We start from the raw sequence: 18,332 nt of genomic DNA, 5'->3' as shown, positions 1-18,332 counted from the left end.
CAGACAAGGTTTGTAGAGAAATTATCAAGATTATCATTAAAACTACTCTTGAGGAACAAATGGAATTAATAAACAAAATTGACAATAACTAAAATTTTAACCTGCTTAATCTAACCACCTTGCCAAAACTTTTTTTTGGACCACATTGCCATTTTAGTGTTTTAATTTGACTTTTAACTTGACTTTGCATTTTATACATGCTTTAGGTTTGTTTACAACCTTTGGATTTTAATACATTTGGTATTTTACATTGCGATTGTATTTTATACATGGTTTTTAGATTGTTATACACCCCTTTTAACTCTTACCTTTTAGTATCTATTGGTATTTTGTCCTCTGTTTTTTTGTACTTTAATTGAATTTACTCTGCTTTACTTGTTGTTCTTCATTTTAACTACCTGTTACTACTTCACCCTCACTATTTTGGTTCCACCAGCAGGATTCAAGCTGGCTTGATTGGCTGGATCCTTTCAATGCCCTATTGGCAAGTGTATACATCTGTGATTTTGTCTTAGTTTTAACTTTTCAATTTTAGCACTATATTCATTTATGTCATTTTATCCTTTCACCTTTTGGCGAATTTATGAGCTGTATTTACGGCGGTTTTTGGTGAATTGTTAGATTTTTTGTCTTGTATTAAGGGTTCCACCAGCTCTGGCTCACTCAGTTTTTACTGGTTGTCTCAGGGTTCACAATTTTTGTATTATATATATATATAATTTTTGTATTCTATTTATATGAGGGTTAATAAGTTTTGTATTGTATATATACATATAATTTTTGTATTTTATTTATATAAGGGTCTGTTGACCTTTTAAATGATTCATTGTATTTGGCGTATGGGCCTATTGGCCTAGGCCGCTGTATATATATTAAATTAAACATATTTTAACAAAGTGTAACGAATTTAAAACACAAAGACAACGCCACTTTGGTTGCTTTAATCCAACATTGACTTTATTAATTGGAGATAAGCCACACAATAACATTTTTAATTATCTAAGGGACATTGGTTTTTTCAAATCAATTTAGCTTTAACTTATAGCAGAATGTTTTTTATAAAACAAGTTGTAGGTGCGGTATGGCCAAAAATGGCTTTTGCGTCAATAATACTTAACTAACTATTACTCACAAAGGTTTTTAAAAAGGTGAGGCGAAGTATTAATCCGCGTAACGCAATAGTTGAATCTGACCAGAATTTCATATGATCAAATTTAAGCTTCATAGCCTCTAAAACCTTTTTCACAAGTTTTGAAAGGAGTAGACATGCAGACAGTTCCAATCTAGGAATAGTCATAGTCTTTAATGGTGCTACACGTGACTTGCTGCAAAAAAGCTGGCTAAAAGATTCATCAGGATCTGCAACTGTCAGTAAATTACAGTTCCAAATACTTTTTCTGAGGCATCTGCTAAACCATGCAGAAAATGTCTTCTTCAAAACGCAACGAGGTATTAGAATAGTTTCTATACTATGAAGTGTTTTGATGAACAAAGTCCATTCTTGGGCAATATGGTAACCTTTCGTTCCAGTCTAGCTTGTGCAACCAAAGCCGTTGCATAAAAACCTTCGCTTTGCTGATGACTGAACCAAGTAGACCAAGAGGACTATACGAACGAGCAATTTGTCTTGAATCTCCCAACGGTATGTTTTCACTAATATCCTTCTTAAATGGCATCTTAACTACATATTTCCCCTTAGTCTTTCGATAAAACGAATTTTCAAAAAGTTCGTTGCAATAATTTAATTCTGAGGTGACGGGAGTTTTTGCTTCGTTAACATCTTCAACTTCCCAAAAAAAATTCAATATCTTGTTTAGCGAATTAACCTCAGTTGACAAAAATCAACGATAAAATCTTTAGCTTCATTACTTGAAATTCTAATACTTCCTGAAATCAAATATCCGAAACAACTATTTTGAAGCAATAATTTATTATCTTCTAAAGGTATTTTATCATTCTTCAAAAAATAATTCAGCATCCAATAACAAATCCACTTTTCTTGCTATATAAAATTCGTCATCAATAATCAGCTATATAAAATTCCCTATTACCAGCTTCACGGAATCTGATTCCGATCGAAATGAAACTCTCGTGACGTCATAAATCCGTGAATGTCAGTTAAGTCGTATTACGAGCTCTTGATTCCGCTCGGAACTAAATTCCGATGCGAAATTATTACGAATCCCATTCCGGCAGGTTTAAGAGTAAGCGAAATCTAGATTCCGATAAGAGTTTGTTTATTTCAGTGAACAAAATGGCGCTGTTTTCCGTCATACAGCCAGCTATTGCTGAAGAGAGTGATCGAAACACTATTAAGAGAAAGATCTATCGGCTTAAAAGATTTTGGGTATTCCAATATCCCGACAACAAGTCGTATTACGAGCTCTTGATTCCGCTCGGAACTAAATTCCGATGCGAAATTATTACGAATCCCATTCCGGCAGGTTTAAGAGTAAGCGAAATCTAGATTTCGATAAGAGTTTGTTTATTTCAGTGAACAAAATGGCGCTGTTTTCCGTCATACAGCCAGCTATTGCTGAAGAGAGTGATCGAAACACTATTAAGAGAAAGATCTATCGGCTTAAAAGATTTTGGGTATTCCAATATCCCGACAACAAAATTTAGAAATTAATTTAGGTTGGAAATTAGTTTTTTTTTAAATGGTGTTACTCATAGGCGAAATTTAGTAATGGAAATGAATAATATCGGATTGTGGAAATTAATAACAAAAGCTACATAAAAAAAATATGTACGAAAAACAATAGAATCTTAGCTAAAAAAAGGAATTACCAAAGTTAACTATTAGAATTTCCTATATTGTTTGAAATATGCATGTGTGGAGACTTTTACAATCGACTGTGTTGTCCTTCAACTATCTTATGGTACTTTAAGGTGGAAGCAAGTTAACATGTCTTATATAGTAGTGATTTGGTATTTAATATTTATAGTGGTAATTACGCCAGATATGCCGGTAAGGCTTCCTTTATTTTAATCTGGATTGTTTTCTAGGTATTCCACAATCATTGTTTGGAGGCGAATATTAATTTTTGAACCTGAAGCCATTTGAAAATACTACATTGTAATTTCACTCTACACTACTCTCTATACTTCAAATAAACACAAACTTGGCTTTTAGAACACAAAATTGTTGAAAATGTATGAATTTTTAAGCTTTCAGTTCTAAATTAATGCGATTTTAACTCGCATAGAAGCAGAGAATACAAACATATCGTTGCCAGATTAATAAATTAGAATTATAATAATTTTCTAATTGGTCAAAGTTAGCCCCGCCTACAAACTTCAATTTCACCGGAATCGTGTGGAATGGCGATTTCGATTCCGGATTCTGTGATCTGCTCATGTTACGGCAAAGTGGGTTTTACGAAATTGGCAATCCGATGAAAGCTATTTTCCGATCGGAATCGTTTCCGAGGGGAATAAATTTCAATGAATTGGTAATAGGGCCCCAGATAACTTGATCCCTTTAGGAATATTCAAAGTCGAAATATTAATTGACTTGGGGGGCATCATGTCAGTTATTTTGGGAACAACAAGTAACTCAACTTTCCATTCCGAATCATTTTCTAAATTCGACAATCGAGTTTTGATTTGCGAGTTTACATTCAAAGAAACATCACTGATTCCACTAATTATAACAAAAACCTTTTCTTTTCTTAATCCTAATACATTCATACTCAGAAGTACAAAAATTGCAAGATGAAGCAGAATCAAGAACCGCTCGAAACGGTTTCAAATTACTACAGCCATCGCGAAGATAAACAACTGCAGTATTTATGAATACTAAATTATTACTCTTTCCTGACGCCATCAAAGTTGTGAGTGGGGGAGCAGGGGATTGTTCGAATTCGTTGGACGAAGCATTATTGTTCAAAGCTCTTTCTCTTTCTTTCTAAGTTTCACTTACGATTTTATGCAATAGTGAATGGTGAGAATCTTTTTTACAGACAAGACAAACTAATCTGTTAGCTTTACACTGAGCTAATAAGTGCGTTTGAGAAAGGCATTTAATGCAGAGTTAGTTTTTTTCAAAATTAAATCTCTCCGAAACTGATAAGCTTTTGAATTTTGGGCAATGATAAATAGGATGTGTTTCGTTACACAAAATACAGTTTCGATAAGTATTGGTTTTAATGAAGAAAGTTTTTGAATTTTTAGGACGATTAAATTGATTTGATAGTTTAACAACGTAGTTCTGTTTTGGGAAACTATTTTTATTTATTTCTTCAAGAATTTGAATTCTTTCTTCCAAAAAATTATCTAATTTCGGGATTTTATTAGATTTTACACTTAATTCAAAAGCTTTTCTTGATTCTTTATCTAATTAATGTAATGAAATATTTAGAAATGAAACATCTGAGAAATTATTACAATAAAATTCTAGTACTGTTGATGATCGTAAGCATCTTTTTACATTGTCAACTAATGCCCGTAATTGTGATGGTGAATCATTTATTTTTTTTCAAAATTTAATAAAAAAAAAGCATCCAGAACTGCTCTTTTATTCTCATACCTGCTATTAAGTGCAGAAAACAGAGATTCAAACGTGTCTTGACAAGATTCCAACAATTTAGCTTCTCCTTTAAGAGATGCTTTGAGATAAAATAGTTTTTGTGTATCATTCAATTCTTTATTGTTACCGATAATTGACATAAATTGCATTTTAAACTTTTTGAAATCTTCATATTTTCCATAAAATTGTGGTAAGGGAAAATCTGGCAATTTATAACTACAATTAGAAACAATTTTTGCTTCTTTAGTTTTATCTTTATCTTTAATTTTGCATTCGGAAAGAGAAATTCGAAATCTTACTTCCAAATCTTCTATTTCCTCGTCTAGTTTTTCAGGTAAACAAAGATTATCCTTCAAATCGATATGTTCTGGAAGTTGAGTGTAATCAACTATCAATTGCTTTGCAATATTTTTTAGTTCCAGTAACGAATTTAGTTTTGTGTTTAGTAAAACTTCACGATTCAGTTCCTTTTCATCGACTTTCAATTCATCAAGAAATTTTAACAACTTTCCTAATTTTGTTTTAATTACGCCTCTTTGGCGGTTCAATGATATCAAAGAAGCCACATTCTTCTCCGGTTGCATAGGACCAACTGTACGGTCCCGTGATAGGTAAATAGTTAAAATTGAAGGTAATGCGGACTGTATGTAATAATTAACAAATATTTATTTAACAAATGTAATTAATTAGTTCACGCATTAACTTTCATTAGAGAGCGACCATACGCTCTTAACAATTCAATCAACAAGAACAAGAGTGAGTAGTTCAAAGGGTTACATTAGGATGAAAGATGGCTGACGCCATACAATCTCGCCGAACGGTAATTAAACACCAAACACAGTTAAAGTTAAGTTATCCAAAATTAATTCAAGTTTCAAAATTTTAATTCTTTCTTCTCTAACTTGGTACAATTTTTTTTTGTTGCTGAATTGGCCAGCCTCCAGCATCCTCCTCATTGCAGTATCCTCACTATCAATAGTTTGTAGTAAGTGTATAAGAGCAAATATATTAGGGTGACGGGTTGTGGCTCTTCTGTTTATTTTTGCATGAAAGGCTTCAGAATAGTTATTTGTTCTATCTAAAGTGTTGTGCAAATGATTCCACAACTCGCTAAAAAAAGAAGAAAAAAACCCAGTTAACTATTTATATCAAGTATTTCTCTTATTCATCAAATGGTGATTTCATTCCTTAGCTTTAATACTAATACCAAAGTGTATAATTATGATGATCATCTTGCAAATAAGCTTTTTTCACAATTTGTTTGTTTTGAATTCAACAAACATGCATTGATCAATTAATAGCTTATAGTTTAAACGTTACTTTCAAAACACATTTTGCAAAAACTATTAAAACAAGAGCGCTATGTTTTGGGGTTAATTTTGAAAAAAAAATAAATAAATAAGACTGTGTTCTGGGGAAATATTAAACTCTGAAAATTTCTGCACTCTTGATTAATGCTAGGTAATTTTGTTTTATATATACATACAATTTTTGAATTTTAAAAGCCCCATGATGTGAAGGTAGATGATAAATTACTATGCGAAAGTGCTATGAGTATTGTGTACATTTGATGATCAATAATGAAATCCAAATTTTTGTAGCTTCTTTTATGTAGAAGGAGCTAGAAATTGACGAGAAACCATTCAGTGATACTTACATTGGATACTTCGGTGTCATACGTTGGCTCATCCAAGTGTCTTCAAAATACTTAAAAAAAGCGATGAGCTTCTGCAAATTGAGGAATTGTTTGTTCTATTAACATATTGGCTATATCTCTATATGGTGATTCTTCAGGAACTAATGGTAGAGCTGTTGCTCTTCTAAGCCATAACTTAATGCTGGGGTTCCTCTTGCTGAGACGTAAGAGACCCAGCTTACGTGACTTTAAAATAAAAAAACGAAATAAGCAAATGTTTCAAATTAAGATTATAGTTTTTCACCTTGAACTCATACACTATTACTGAAATTCTAAATGTAGCTTAAAAATGTTATACATACCATTTTCACCAAACTTAGAACAAAGTGAAAGTAACAAACTTTCACTTCAATACTTGGAAGGACTTCCTTCAGAGCCTTTATGCTTGCCAACTCAAAATCTACCATGGCAAAAGTCGGTGCTAATAAGAAGTTGTGACTCCATGCTGCAGATTTTACGAGTTCAAACAGCCTCTTGTACAGAGCAAAAGTTTTACTTTCTAGCAGACAAGAAGCCATGGGAAATATCTGGCCCATGTAATCCCCATGTAAGGTATATAGCTGTTTGAAAATTTTTGGTGTTACCTTAAAGGTGTCATCTACAAATAATTTCGGGCTGGCACAAAGGTTTCTTAAGTTTTCTGCAGTGCAAAATACCTACAAGTAAAAGATTAATTATATCTCTATGTAACACAAATACATAATAGTTTAACATAGTTTTTATTATTATTGTAATGCAATTCTGCTCTACATTTTAAGATATAGTTATTAACTTCTTATAGTAGTTTTCCTACATATAAAGTTAATAGTTTCAACTTTCGTAGAAAAAACTGTTTTATGTCAAGGGACAACAAATATTGTGAGTCACTTATCTGGGATAGAGTATGAGAGCAAAGGAGGGCTTAGCCATCTAGTATATTATTAAATAATGCTTAGATTAATCACTGCGGAAACTAATACTTGGTGCACCGGAGTACCTGGCCAAAAAGGCCACTTCCGTAAATTATATGATTACAAACTGAATCAAAGGCCATAGATATTAAAATTATTTGGGTTAGTAAACTTAATGTTAGGTAGCTAAATAATATTGCGGTAAAAAAGATAGAACAGGGATAACACGGACAGGTAAAAACATGCATAAACAGATAAAGTAATAAGTTCTTAAAATTATTATTCACTTTTAATTCATAACTATTGACAAATAAGCAGTTAGTGATTAGCATTGTTAGTAGTTGTATTAGTAAATTGAATCAGAATAAGCCGCAGTAATTCCGCTAAGGATTGGGCTTACCCAAGAAGGTGGAAAAGGGTAATGATGAAAGAGGACATGAGGAACCAGTCAGGGGGATAGAAAAATCAGCAATACGATTCAAACGATGTCTTGAAGATTTTTATAGTGATGGAGAATGGCCTTAGGCCGTCTCCTGCTCTTAGGGTCATCTGGGTCGTAGTTAGAAGAAGACCAAATGCCCTGTCCAGTACTCTTAAGAAAATATTAAAGAAATCTATTTTGTATAAGTCAAGAAGGCTAGGCGTACAGGTGTCATTACGGATATTTTTGTTCCTGAAATACCAGGGTGAATTTGTGATATTGCGGAAGGGTTTTATTATAAGCACTGTGGGAGAGTTCTTTTTTAGAATAGGATAAAGTGCACATTTTGCTGCTATGAATTTACTCTTAATGTTTTTAGAATGATATTTGAATGTCAGGGTATCCATAATGACACCTAAGTACGTGGCCTTCGTATCCCATTTGAAAGAGAAGTTGTTATCAATGATAACATCCTTCTTGTAGGTCCTTCTTCTGGTGAATAGCTCCGCCTGAGTTTTGTCGATATTGAGGGTAAGTTTCCAACTTTGGAAATAGTCAATGATGGTGAGGAGAAGGTAAATAATATTCCTGTTGATATCGCTGATATACTTGCTTTGTGTGGCTATGGCAGTATCGTAAGTGCAGTCAGAATACCAGAATCTCTGGGGATATCATTAATAAAAATTAAAAATAGGAGGGGTCCTATTTGCTCCCCTATGGAACAACACTATTAATGGGTCTTAAGGTTGATAAAAAGGTATTGTAGTTGACCATGAACTTTCTGTGTGTTTGGTAGAATCGTATAATTAGAATAAGTGGTGTAGGGAAATTGTATTTAATTTATTTATAGATAAGTGCACCGATCCATACCTTGTCGAAGGCTTTAGCCAAGTCGAGAAAGACGGGACATGTGTGTTTGTTGTGTAGCCATCCTTCGTGTATGTATTCAGAGAGCCTGATGAGTTGGTGTTGTGTGGAATGTTTAGGACGAAAGCCAAATTGCTCATCGATGATAATGTGATTATCATCGCAGAAGTCTCTCATTCTGCACAAGATGATGTCCTCAGCAATTTTGCTCAGTGAGGAGAGTAACCTGATTGGTCGATAGCTGTCTGGTTTTGTTAGGTCTTTTCTGGCTTTAGGACAGGTTTAATAACTGCTATCATCCAATCAGTGGGGAAGTGTGATAAGCGTAGAGCTGAGTCAATAATGCCTGTTAAATAGTGAATGTAGTTAAGGGGGAGTGCTTTGATAAGTCTATTATTGTTATCCTTACCGGGTCCTTTATTATTCTTAAGTTTCCTTATGGAGTTAATTACATCACTAAGAGGGACCGGGGTGTGGGTGTCAGGGTCAGAGCTGCAAGAAAGAAAATTATTAATACCTCCTCTAACCTCTAGGTTAGTAGTATCATTTCCGGCAAGGTCGTTGGTAAACTGCAATTCAAGACTGTCTGCAATGATGTTGGCTTTCATATTGTCATCGATGAAAAAATTATTATGTTCCAGGGGTGGGATGCTTGAAGATTTAGCCTTAAATTTGCTTGATTTGTTGACCAAATATAGGTCTTTGATATACTTGGTGTAGGATGATTGCTTGTGTGCTCGAAAATCTCCTAATTTTAGCGTTGATCTGATTCATTCGAGCTTAGTCATTTGGGTCACTAAAATGCAATTAAATTTATTCCAGTTTATTTTATTTATTTTATTATTAAGACTATTAGGGACATTAATGCTAAACTTAACAGGTAAGTGATCAGAACAGAGTTCATTTAACCTACTAGTAATGATGAGGTAATTTAAATTTCTAGAAAGGGCGAAATCGATCGTATTAGCTGATAAGTTGTATTGTTGGGGGGGGGGGGTTGGTGTACATTTAATTTAGCTAAGTTGATGAAATTGAATAGAGAGGTGCCCAGGCGGTTGCTATCATTGTTGTTCCATGTGCTGTGTTGAGCGTTGAAGTCACCAGCCAGAAAAATAATCAAACCGTAGGAAATTAAATTTTCGAGGTCGCTGATAAAGCCAGCCGGGGCGGTGGGGGGGACATAGTCACTAGAAATAACAATAGATTGGGATGGGGAGAAAAATAGCTCGAGATGCGTTGCTTCTAAATAATTGAAGTTAAGGTAATCAAGAAGTTTATGATTAATATTATTTTTGATAATGGCAGTTCCATCACAGGCTTGTGTATGCCATCGATGTGACTTGGTGTGATAATATAGATAATTAGGTATTTTAAAAAAGTGAGCAGTGACAAGTTTGGTTTCCTGTATTAGTAATATGTCCGTGGAGCATTGGTTGATAAAATGCTTAAGTTCGTTAATTTTGCCACGGAGGCCATTGGCATTCCATGATACAACAAGAAAGTTTTTAAATTTACTGAAAAAGGATTTATTATTCTTTGAGGGGACTGATTTTGAGAAAAAAACTTTGATTAGATCTACTGTGCTATCAGCGTTTTCTAATTTATCAAAGAGTTCAATATTACCGAATTTATTTTCAAAAATTTCGATAAATCGAGCAACTTTTTGAAAAGTGTTTTCTACACGTTTATCGGCGTTTGGGGAATCTATGTCATCGGGGGGTAGATCAACATCTCTGCTGGCTACTTGGGCATAAGTCGGTTGACCAGGAGGACGGGTGTATCTCTGTTGGGTGTAGTTAGATTGATGGGCGAATTGATTGTAATTATTTCCGTAATTTGGTCTATTGTTTATAAATCTGTTCTAAAGCAAAAAGACCAGGACTCTCTCTATCTCTTCCTGGTGACAGGCAGACCAAAACTTGCTTATCCCGACTGGCCAGTGGACACCTGAAAAGTCTCACTTTTTCTGCTAATCAAAAGATCTTTCCTCTTTGCCCTAAATGCCAACAAAACCAGGCATCACCTGAGCAGATCTTGAACTGTTTAGGGCTGAACTGGAACGACATTCATTCCTCCCCCATTTTGGTTTCGGATTTTCTTAAAGTCAACGGATTTATTGATCTGGTCCGACCCCGTCAGACCAGATGGGAATTAGAAACAACAACATAAATCTGTTCATTCTGGACTTAGGGGCTTTAGTACATTTTCTATAACTGGCTGTGTGCTCACCACCGCAAAGCACACAAGTGGCAGAGATGTCACGCGATTTGGTACAATCCCTTGACTGGTGATCCCCTGCGCATTTAACACACCGGGGTGCACAGCGGCAGTTGGACGCTCCATGTCCCCAGGATTGACAATTAATACACTGTAAAGGGTTTTTCCTGGGTTTGAAGCTCTCAACCTTGACCTCAATGTATTGAAATTCACTATGCTCATAAATATTTCTGTAATCACTCATTTGACTGAGGTAAATAAGAAATATAGGTAAAGGACTTTTGTCTCTAGTTCTTTTAGTATGCTTAACATCAATTACGCTGTAGCCAAGGTCCAGGAGATCTTGTTTCACTTCCTCAACGGGGGTGAATTCTTTAATGACAACCTTAGCTGGTTTCTCACTTTTATTGGGGAGTACCCAATAATCAATTTTAACCTGGTCTAAAATTTTTGTAATATGTCTATGAACCTCTGAATTTTTTGGGAAGACAAGAATAGTCTCATTGCTGGCGAATTTTTTTTATCAATTTCAGTACTTAGGGTACACACAAGATTCCTAGGCTCCATGTTTTTAACGTTAATAGGGGGTTATTGTTATTATCATCCAAAACATCGTTATACAATATCGGGGTCAAAAAATTTGTTTGATTTAGTTCTCCTGACTTTTATGCTATTATCAATAATACTATCTTCGTCACTATCACTATATTCGCGTGTTCTCTTGTTACTGCAAGAAGGGAGGGTCTCCATTCTATCATGGGAGTTATGTTCGTCATTATTATAACTAACACTAAGTAGTGCCTCCATTCTATCATCATGGGAGGTCTTATTAGAAAAATTATCATTAATATCCGAAGATAAAACATTATTTAAAACAACATGAGATACATCAATATTTAGGGAAGAGGAAAAAGAGTTAGGAAGTTTAGTTTTTGTAGCTTTACGTTTCTTAGGCCAGTGATTCAGCAAATAATCGTATAAATTGCACTTACCTTCTATGTGTCAATTTTTAAGCAAAAAACTGAAGAAAACTATTTCTATAAATCAAGGTAAGTTCTACTTACCCCGTTCTCCAGGACTGCCACTGTTATTGGAGGTAATAAATGTCAATTTGTAAAGTCATAAAGGACTCTAACATGTTTTATAGACAGTCACTTTAATAATAACGGAATCAGATAAAACATACAAAAAGAATAAACAATTAAGCTTCAATCATTTACGGAGCTAAAAATCGCTCGTTCCACATCATCGTCACAACTGGTGGCGCTGTGGGCGCACCAAAACATCATGCGCAGAAGACAGCTATAGTGAGAAATCTCGACACTAAGCTTGGTAGAGTATCAGTAAGACTTCTGAGCAGATATTTAGATTGCTCAATCATGAACTTGTCATTATTGCGCGATACGGAACGGAGATATCCGTGTTGTTTCGAAATGCTCTTTATTCTCTCGTCTTTTAACCCTTTTACTACACTAGCACATTTAGTGAATTCCAATTTATTGATGCTATTTGCCTCATTGAGGATATCTTCATCACGGCACAATTTAAAGGGGACAGCTTCCCAAACAATTCGGGGTTTGTTTACACATGAATCTGGAGGGTTATCCCTTTTAAGCACAGGATTTTTCACAATATCACAATTTGATTCATTCATTTTTCAGTCAAGAAAAGTTATCCACGTGCTTCAGTGGAGTCTAGTAATTTCCTACGGGGTCCTCACTCCGACCTTGATAGAGGACAGAGTAGTCTTGCGTCACGTACACTAGTTTGAGAGCAGCAACCAAACGTTCTTCTCGTCCCGAGGTTGAGAGAGGTGTGGAGATTAGTATCTTTATAAGCGTCGAAAGCTTTAATGTTGCTTTGTTTGCCTAAATCTGGGCTGTACGGCGGATGACCCATCAGTTCCATCTTTCGCTCCGTCAGAAATGCCTTTGTTTGAGAGCTCGCATTGTCATGAAGAAGAATGATTCGCCTGTTCTTCTGCTTTTTTCGAATTTCTCCGATGACTTCTGGCAAACAAATGGTCGTGTACCATTCAGAATTGACCGTCCTGCGTTGCTCTAACGCCACTGTTGCCACATGACCGTTAATGCCGAAGAAACATGCAATCATTTGCTTCGATGTGCTTCTTCCTCGAACAACTTTTATTGGTTTTGCCTCGTCTTGGTAGACCCATACAGTTGATTGCTGTTTTGTTTCCGGCTCATATGCATAGATCCATGATTCGTAACCTGTGTGGATGTTATACACAGCCTTTGATGTACCTTGAACGTATTTTTCCAACATTTCCTTCCACCAATCGACACGAGCCTTTTTTTGAGTGTTTGTCAGATTATGCGGGATCCAACGCGAACAAATTTTTTTTTACGCTCAAATGTTCATGCAATATTTTATTGATGCTAGTCATATTAATGTCCAAAGACGCCTCTATCTCACGGTATGTCACATGATGATCTTGCTTTATCAGTTCACTCACAGCATCGATCTTTTCTGGCACAACAACGGATTTTGGACGACCTGCACGGGATTCGTCCTGGATCGAACCTCGACCACGATTAAATTCGTTATACCAATTTTTTACAGTGCTGTAGGATGGCGCTTTATCGCTGAATAAAGAATTAAGTTCATCGAAGCACTCTTGTCTTGACAATCCACGTCAAAAGTTATGAAAAATAATGGCACGAAAATGTTCACGATTCAATTCCATTTTTTGAAAGAGAAGAACTTTTCAATTTACTGTCAACAACACAAATAAAGCTATAATGGTAAATAGTCTGCTGAATTTATGTTTAAAAATATCAAACTTTCGATTTAAATCGTCTGCGGTCGCTTAGCAACACTTACTGTTGCCAAGGCCAGAAATATAAATAGCAACCCTCGTATATAAACAAAAATTTGACAAAAAAGTGCGATTTTTAAACTTGTAAAACATGTGATTTCAAATCCCGATGAGGCTTTTAAATCACGTGAATTTGAAACTATATCGAATTTAAAAAATGCGAGAATACAAATCACGATGCGTAATTTTTAGATCACGATGCATAATTTTTAAATCGCGCGATATTACAACCGCAAAAGGGAATTACGACATTGGATTTTAAGCTCACGTGAATACGAATTGCTACATAGGGTTTTAAAAGCTCCTAAATACAAATCGCGATATTGGTTTTTTTAAATCTCGTAAATAAGAATCGCAATGTACAATATTTAAATCGCCTGAATAAGAATCGCAATGCGCAACTTTTAAATCAGGTAAATACGAAAATCGATGAATGATATTAAAATCGCGTGAATTAAAATCGAGTTATTTGCAGAGTCTGGACTTGGGATTTCTAAAAGGCTTGTTTGAATTTCTTTTGTTTAGACTTAATAAATAAAAATTTACAAGATTAATTGAATGAGCAAATAAATATTTTCACCGCAAATCCACCTCTATTTTTTTGTTAGTTTTCACGCCAGAATACAAGAAGCAGTGACGTCTGAATTACGAAAATACGAGCTATCCCGCCGACGGAAAAAAAACCCGGAAAATCTTATTTTCTGTGCGTGAAATCGGAAAAAATAGCTAATAAGTAAAGATGCGGAAGGGTTAGCAGCTAGGACGTAGTTTGAGTTTTCTATTTATCTTTGAAAATCGTAAATAAATATAATTATTTTACTTCAACGACGAGTTTTAAAAAAAAAGCGGGATATTTATTTAAAAAAAAGAAAGAAACTTTAAGAGAATCGGAGTTTTTGATAAAATGGTTGAAATTCGACAGAAAAAAATCTCATCCCTGTATAAAGTTTAACCAGTTTTATCCCAAGGAAATGATTTTTAGAGAAACTTCAGAGGGAGGAATAAAGATTTCAATAATTTCGCTCCCTGGAAAATTAAATTCCTCATAAAATATTTTAACTTGTGCAAAAAAAAAATTTTTTTTTCAGCGGAAATTAGCGGGAAAAATGGGAAAATCTGAAAAAAAGCGGAAATCCGCGAATCCGCAGAAGAATCTCATTCCTGTAATTGACAATATTTGTTGGATATTAATAAGAAGTCGCTGAATAAACAATGTTTTTAAAACATCGTCAGATATTTGACTACCAGCTAACGATCTCATTTCATGTAATAATTGTGTTGGCTTTTTCTCACCTAAATACAATTCCTGTAACAAAGTCCTCAATCGCGAACTTTCGGACTGTGTAAAATGTTTTACAATACGTTCCTTAAGAACCGTGTATGGATTATCTGTATATCCCAAAGCAGAGATGTATATCCCAAATACCCATTTGCCCTTGAATTTGATCATAAAAAGCATGATTAGGCTTTAAATTGAGATCATTGTCAAGGAAAGATTTCTTGCCTTCCTGAATTTTTGAACCTTTCATAGTAAATGGGCATTTCACTTCAACTAGTGCTGAATCGCAGCAATCACATATGACTTTACCGTCTGGTGAGGCACCAAGAAAGCAAAAGGTTGGATCGATCCGAAGCCCTGTTCTACAGTATTGAAAGCTTTCGTGCTTTATAGATTCATATTTTATGAAAGCTGATATAGCTTTCCTTTCATTTTCAACACCTCATCGTGTTGCTTCAGAGCTGAATGGCTTGTCAATTTGCAATATATATCTCACAATACCAGCCTGTCTTGTTCGACAGTGAACCACTCTATGGAACATAGAGGAGGTGATACGTCCCATTCTGTAATGCATCCAGGTACTAGACATACCCTGATTACGGTTCTCCTCTTTTCTCTGCTATCTCAGTCCACACGGATTGATTCAAGCTGCTTCATAACAACTTCAATCTTTTGTTTGCTAGATAAGGGAGTTGATAAAGGATATAATTTTTGAACTAAATCAATCATATTTGGTGCTAATGGCGAGTCCATTTCAACATCACTACTTGCACTCTGCGTGTCTTCACTTAAAACAGGTGCATCCGGATGGCTTTCCTAAACGGAAGAAAAATATAATAATAGACAACGAAATAAATAAAAACAGAAAATAATAAGCAATATAATTGCATTGAATGTGAAATTATATAATTGATATAATTATAACACTTTTATAAAAGTGAAGAATTTCATATATGCCTCTTCAGATGGTTAATGCCATGTTAATTTCATTCGTTTTTGATTTTGACCCTCTATTTTTATGGCTGAAAAAATACATAAATTTTCTTCTAATTTCCAATTTTTTCTTTTAAAGGAATTACTACACAACATTACATACTTTGTTTCACTTTTCGTTTAAGGATTTATTTACAATGTTAAATTTTAATACACCTAAAAAATTTTAAAATAAATTTTTCATTATATAATATTTTAAATGTCTACAGACATAATTCAAAATTATCAGACATAACTTTTAGAATTTATAAACATTTTATTATAAAGAATTAAGATCATTTTTGCAGATTAAAATAATTAACAAATTAAGATAAGTTCTTAAAAAAAATAAATCTGGCCACATTAAATGAAAATCTGAAATTTATAACTCAATAGTTTAATTACAGAATAATAACATAATCCAAGTTCTATGGCAAAATGAATACCTTTTTAGCTGATTTTTTCCACGTACAAGGCAGTGACGTACATGTTGGGTCAGTAACACCTTCCTTGATAGCAGCTTCAATTGTGAAGAAAAGTGCAGCAACGTGAGAACATGTTTCGCCGAGCCTAAGAAGGTGAGAAATGATTTGATGCTGTTGCTTTCAATCATAAGAAACATTATACATAATTAAGTAGTTATTTAACTTTTTAAACATTAAATAAGTCGAAAATCAACAAGACTGTCTTAAAAATGACTTTAAAAATATTATTACCCAGCTTTATAAAATGCTCTGTTAAAGAATTTTTTCGTTCTTATTTAACGTTTAAAATATTTAAAGATTCCCGGTTTAATTTAAAACATGTAGGTAAGAGTCGGGTAGCCCCGCCCACTTTAAGGAGTATTGCTTATATTTCTGTATAATATTGAGTAATGATCAATATTTTTGTATGTTTCTATTGTTTTATCATCTAATTAAATAATGCAAAAAGAAAAAACCAAAAAAAGAATAGTTTAAAGAATTTGACTACTGTATTCAACATATTTTCAAAACTATTGTTTACCATGTTACGAGCTACATGTTACGAAGTACTTGAAACTTTGAAAATAATCTTTTTTTTATATAACAATTAATGTCTGATGGTCCATTGACTTGAAAAAATATTCTATACATATGAAATTGACAGTGGGCGGGGGTACCCGACACTCCCCTACCTGTTAATTCAAATACTTTTATATCTAGAAAAAGCTATAGTATTTTCAATTGATTTTTAATATTATGCTTTTTATTATTTTGATTTGGAATTTATTTTATCTTACCAAAATTCTATCCGATTCAGCTCCATTATCAATGAGCAAAATGGTGCTTCATTTTTGGTATTGCACCAAAAGCCCTGCAGCAATAAATCAACAGTTTTTGGCAAATTTGGCCACAGTGTGTTTCTTGTTTTGTCTTGATAGAAGCATATGCTGGAATATTTGCAGCAACAGCTATTGATGTAGCTGTTTCTGCTAACATACTTCTAAAAAAAAGAAGAAAAATTATAATTATCTTTCCATAAAATTTTATTTAAGTAAACATATGTTAATATATTCTATGAAGTAGATAATAATATTTAGTATTAACAATATTATCTCTATCCAAACGTAAATTCAAATTCTTAAGTGAAATAAATTAAACAGGAGGTAGAAAAATAAAAATAACCATTGCATAAATTAATCCAGTCTTCCTCGTCAATACCTTCATTAATCAAATAATGTTCAAAAATTTCAATACAAATATTTTTTAAATTATTGTGAGGAATACTGGTAAAAAGATTTTCAGAATCACAGGTCAGAATTGTATTAACACGAGTGTTGTTTAAATATTTAATAACTTCTTGGTTGTCATTAATGATAAAATGTTTATCATTAGAAATAATTTTGTTTAAAATAATGTTTAAGTATTTAAAAAATCGTTTACCAAAAACAGAATTATAACACCCTGTGCAGCATGCAACAAATCTAAATTTAACAGGTGTTTTATGTTAATAGATTAGTCTCTATTAATAGATTAAGTTAATAAATGATATGCTATTTGTAAATTTGAGCATTTTCAATATTAACATTTTGTTTGAATTTAAGTATCTAAGAATGAGCTTCATATAACTGAAACCATAGGTCTTATGTTGACATATAGCTGTTTTGTTAATGTGGACATGTCTGTATTAACCTTTTATCTATATTAAGCCTTAGTGTGATAACATAAATTTTTTGCTAACACATCATTTATTAGGGTTTAGATGTATTTGCTAAATTAAATTAATTTTGTAGGCAATCAACAACGGTGAAACCAACGTCACCTCTACTATAAATGTCGTACTTGAAGGCTTGCACGGCAATGGGAAATCCTGCTTGCTACAATGGATACCGGCGGCGCACATGAATATTGAGGGTAACGAGTGTGCGGACACCTTGGCTAATGAAGGTCACATTTACAATTCAAATTTCAATAATTATAAAAAAAGAATTACCAAATATGTTCAAAAATGATAGTGAAGTTATGTAAATTTATAAACATTGTCCACACTTTCACATAACAATTACTATATTTTATTTATCCTTTCTAGAATAAGGGGTCTGTTCAGGCCAAATTTACTACCGTTTAGAGATACCTTCACAAATTCAACTTTAGGAAAA

The sequence above is a fragment of the Parasteatoda tepidariorum genome, chromosome 8 (genome assembly GCF_982258835.1).
Source record: "Parasteatoda tepidariorum strain Cologne lab strain chromosome 8, Ptep-v5.0, whole genome shotgun sequence".
In the NCBI taxonomy this organism is placed as follows: Eukaryota; Metazoa; Arthropoda; class Arachnida; order Araneae; family Theridiidae; genus Parasteatoda; species Parasteatoda tepidariorum.
This window is presented reverse-complemented; position numbering follows the sequence as displayed.